Here is a 5581-nt window from a genome sequence, read left to right on the forward strand (position 1 = left end):
AACAAGCATAATATCTCTAAAACCAACTTTTGACTCTCACATGACTCAACTACATGTTTTACTTGATTTTAAGCTCATTCTAAGCCATAAAGGGTGTGTTTTGATATCAAATTTAAGTATGAAAATAACGAGTTTTAGACCGTTATCAATTATTTCCTTGCTTTTTAGTAGCAAACATGTATCAATATCTAGCCATGTTGTCATAAATATCACCATAAATAATATTTGAAAACTCATTTGCATTTCTTAATTTACAACGCTTGGAATCAATTTTTTATTACTTCGAATCGATTATATTAACGTAGCAAATTAAAAGAGGAATTATATGAATATAGAGGGTACATCAAACTTTTTAACTTCGATCCCTCCAAATGTCACATTCTTCGCGGGTGATAGAAAAGTATACATTTTTGGGTAGCGGGAAGTCATTTTGTTAGAAATGTCACCTTCTCTGAATGATTTTTTAACGTCGAGTTTGCTGGTCTTCGACGTTAATACAAAAAGGTTTACTAAACATAATTACACGATGTACGTCATTGGTTCATCTATAAATATTGCTTGCATCTCACTTATTCCCCTGCCTCCTGTTTCCATATTGAACATATTAGGATTCATATTTTTTATTTCATTTGCATTTTCTTTTCCTTATATTTCTAAGCATTTATGTTCTTCATATTGCATTTTGATAACTTTAACTTGAAAGTGGTTCATTCATTGTCATCTCATATGAAGGAGCCCTTAACTTGAAAGTGGTCCATTCATCGTCATCTCATATGAAGGAGTCCTTTCAAGTTAAAGTTAACAAAGTTAAAGTCAATTTGTTCTAAATCAAACGACATATATTACTTTTTCTATGATTGATGTTTGATACGTTAAAGTCGACAGGGCTTCGACATTCAACGACATCGTGGCAGACACACTACTCATGTATTTCCAATGACCCTTGACTGAAATCTGTGAATCCTATAGTGTCTCTGAAAATGGCTTTTTCATCTCATCTCTCAAGAATAAAGAAAGCAAATAGCATGGCTATTGTTAGAGAAGCTAATGTAAATGGTTGGATAGGCGATGATGATTCTCGAGTGAGATTTACTGATGGAAGTCCTAAAGTTGTTTTCTCACCGAAGTATTTTGACCTGCGATTATTTGGAAGGGAAAACTTTAAATTCCCCGAATGGATTGAGACTAAAAACCTGTCAACTTTGGTGCAAATAAACAGAGACTAGTACCCTGATCTTGTTAGAGTATTCTACCATCACTTAAAAATTATCAATGGTGACATCTGCTTAAGAGTTAAAGGCATTGACGTTTTAATTAACAATGATATCTGGCAACAGACCACTGGGTTAAAGGCTGAAGGAATCTCTTCTCATCTACCAAACTCTCAAGTAAATCGTTGGTTAAAGAAAAATGATCTCTACAGAGGATGGCTCAGACTTCCGGTAATTCAAATAAGAGAAAATATTTTTCTGCATGAAGACCTCAAAATTGAAGAAATGTTTTAGCACATATACTAGCATGGGTGGTTCTACCGGGAAGATTGATGCAAGATGAAATGACCACAGAGGATGTAATTCTTCTGCATTCTATCAAGAATAACATACCCACCAACTGGGTGGAGGTGTTAAATGATCACATGACTAAAGCTGCTCGCAGCAACGCTCACTCGCAACAACGCTCACTCGCAGCAAAGGTCCTAGCTCTATCCCTAGACACTATTTCCTTTAGGTGTTTAGTTCATTTCAAGGTTCACACAATATTTCCCAATATTAAGCAAACCCTAACATCATGGCATGGTTGATCAAGTCATAACAAGCTTTAAGCAAAGAAGTAAACACTAGCAACTAATGAAAGAAACATATTTTCATTTAAAACAAGTGCATTTACAAATGGTTTGTATAGTTTACATCATCCCCAAACAAAAAGAACTTAGCTCTCCATAGTCATTGAGAGCTTGAGCTTACAATGGAAGAAAATGGAGTAGAAGGAGACCCAAGGAGGAAGAAGGGAGAGTTCCCACAGCCCAAAACTTGCTCCAAGAGGTCCAAAATGATGTTTCATAGCTTCATCCGCCAAGAGATGCAACCCTCGTAAACTGTGTGCCTTTTATAGGTCTAGGGTGCCAAGTCAGCAAAAAATCCCACCCAACGCCTTTTTTTGGGGCACCCAGGCGCCATCAATTAAGCTCCAACAGCTAATCAAAGGGCGCCCAGTGCCCTATGGGGGTGCCCAGGCACCAGAAATTGAGAAAAAGTGCGAGCTGAAGGGCACTAGGCGCCCTTTAGGGGCGCTTGGGCGTGAAGAATTGCCAAAAAAAGTGCGAATTGAAGGGCGCCCAGGCGTGGAGAATTGCCCAAAACTGTGAGTTGAAGGGCGCCCAACGCCCTCTGAGGGCGCCCAGGCGCCACTTTTGCAGAAGATGTGATAACGGTCTAAAAACCGTTATTTTCATACTTAAATTTGATAGTAAAACACACCCTTTATGGCTTAGAATGAGCTTTAAATCAAGTAAAACACTTAGTTGAGTCTTTTGAGAGTCAAAAGTTGGTTTTAGAGATATTATGCTTGTTTTGCATTGTTTTGCAGGGTTTTTGGATGAATTAAAGATGGAAGTGAAGTAAGGTGGACTTAGACCCATGAAAGAAGGAGAAAAATGATGAAAAGAAGGGTCAAGCAAGCCGCTGAGCGTCAGAATGGTCCGCTGAGCGCTCAGAGCCATTAGAGGGAAACCGCTCAGCGAAAAAACTGACCGCTGAGCGGTCAGAGTGGCTAGAGGCAAACAGTTGAGCGGTCAAATTAGGCGCCTGGGCGGTTGTCCGTTTTTTTTGCTAGATTCTGTAAATCTTTCTGTTATCTATCTGTTATCTTTTTGGGCTTATATATAGCCCTAGTGCGAATTAGATAGGGATTCTTTTGGCAGAGAGAAACGTTGAGAGTTATTCCACACCTTGGAGGAGGTTCCTTGGATGCTTAGGCTCCATCCAACCAAGTTTAGGGTTATTTCTTCCATTCTTTTATTATTTTCATCTAGTTTCACCATGATTATGGTGAACTAAACCCCTTTGTTGTTGGGGAACAATGTAATCTTTTGAAACTCTCATATGTTCAAATTCTTATTTATTTCATATGCTTGTCATATACTTGTTTATCAATTGTTGGGTTCTCATCTGCGCTCAATGCTTTAATTGTTTAACTCATTCAGTAAATGATGTTTGTCTTTATCAATATGGGGACGTACGGTAATGTCATGAACTGGTGGGAAATTCCTTGATAATGCCAATATCGCCTAGGGATAGTGATAGGACGGTCAATTGTATTTGCTTCAGAACGCATTGCATTATTGGTTACTAGGGGAGGCTAGGGATAACAAGCCGGTAATTAGTAATAGGCTCTTTTCACCAAGGAATTGGGTTAAGGGTAATTAAGAAAGTATGCATGGCAATTAGATAAACAAGTGAATTAAATAAGAAGAGAAGATATATGAGAGTGGATAAGATGAAATTGTAAACCCCAACAACACCATTCATCCATATTTTCTCAAAACCAATTGAATCAACTGCATTGCATGTTTATTTTTTGTTCTTTGCATACAACCACCAAATTTATTCTCTTTTCTCAAGTCTTACAAGATTAGGTTACATGAAAGTTAAGGCCTAAAAGTCCTTTGGGAAAACGATACTCGAACTTAGCCGTTTATATTACTTGATAATGATCTGGTACACTTGCCAGAGACTTAACAAGTTTTTTGCGCCATTGCTGGGGACTCGTGGTTTAACTTATCTGGTAGTGTAAACTGATTATGTTTGACTTGATTGTATATATCTTTTTATCTTTTTAATTTTTTATTTTTTTATTTTATTTTTATTTTTATTTTTATAAAATATAAAAAAGTGCTAATAGGGTTTGTGTTTCTTGTGCATGCAACAGGAGACGAGACATACTAGGAGCAAGAAAAATACGCAACCTCTTCTTGAAGGCTTAAGCGAAGCAAGAGGGAGAAGGAGAGTCAGACGCCCATCTAGGGATTTTTTTCCTTCACCTGACAGATTACTATCACCTTCACCAAATAGAAGAACAGAGGAGATGGCTGAAAGAACTCCTCCAAGACGCACTCTTGCAGACCAATCAGATACGGTTGACCCTTTCCATTTTAGAAGCATAGTCATGCCTACAGATCAAACGACCAACATGGAGATGAATCCAACACTTATACACCTGGTGCAGAGTAAACAATTTCATGGCCTTTCAAATAAGAATCCTTATGACCATTTGACAGCATTTAGTGAAATATGCAAGACAATGAAGATGGCAGGTGTATCAGATGAAAGAGTAAGGCTTAGCTTGTTTCCTTTCTCATAGGAAGGCAACGCTAAGATGTGGCTCAATTCCTTTCATGAAGGAACATTTACAACTTGGGAAGCTATGGCTAGAACATTTTTCAACAAATATTTTCCACAGTCTAAAGTTACTCAAGGAATGCTGGAGATCTCATCATTCAAACAAGGCATGGAAGAATCTCTAAGTCAAGCATGGGAGCGATTCAAAGGACTACTCAGGAAAACACCAGTTCACGGATTTGACAAGACAACCATTGTTCTTGCATACCTTGGTGGTCTGAATATGTAGTCTAAGATGATGTTGGACGCCTCAGCTGGAGGTGATATCAAACAAAAGACTGAGGATGAAGCCTATGACTTGATAGAAAGAATGACAGCTAATGGTCAAGAAGCATATAGTGAAAGGGGCACACCAACAAAACAAAGAGGAGTCTTGCACTTACCTACAAATGATGCAATGCTAGCTCAAAATCATCTTTTGACCCAAAAGCTAGATACATTGACAAAGATCCTTTCACAACTTCCAAAGGAGCTCCGTAATGTCTCTCAAGCACAACAACTATGTGATCTTTGTGGTGGAGACCATATTAATGGTCAATGTGCTATACCTGAGGAAATGCAGCAGGAAGCTAACTATATGGGGAACCAATACCAGTTTAGAAAAGGGAATTTCAATCAAGACAATCCTAGCTAGGGTTGGAAAAATCATCCAAGTATTGGTCAACAGCAGAATAACCCATCAGGGCAACAAGGAGGCTTCAAGCAGCAGCAATCTTCTCCGTTGTGGCAACAAATAAATCAATTGACAGAGAATGTTAGAGATTTTTCTAATAGATTTGATAAATTTGTGAAGGACTATCATTCTCAACATTCAAGTGATCAAGCTATTTTTAGATCATTAGAGACACAACTTGGTCAACTATCAAAGAGGATTGAAGTCACAAAGAAGAATCAAGCTAGGGTTAATACTGATGTTAATCCTAAGGAGGAATGTCGTGTTGTTGTAGTAAGGGAGAAAAGAAAAGCAGAGGAAGAAGTGATTGAGATTAGCAGTGATGAAGAAGAGGTAAGTGAGAATGATGAGTTTGGTGAAGAAGAGAAAGAAGAAGAGGGATTGGAAGAAGTTGAGAAAAGAAGGGATAGTCACAATAGGCATATGAGAGAAATATTTAGACATGTGACTACAGTTGCTATGGAAGAAAGTCATCCTCAAATTCCTGTTTATACAAAGAAAAGTAATTACA

This window comes from Vigna radiata, chromosome 8, assembly GCF_000741045.1.
Source record: "Vigna radiata var. radiata cultivar VC1973A chromosome 8, Vradiata_ver6, whole genome shotgun sequence".
In the NCBI taxonomy this organism is placed as follows: Eukaryota; Viridiplantae; Streptophyta; class Magnoliopsida; order Fabales; family Fabaceae; genus Vigna; species Vigna radiata.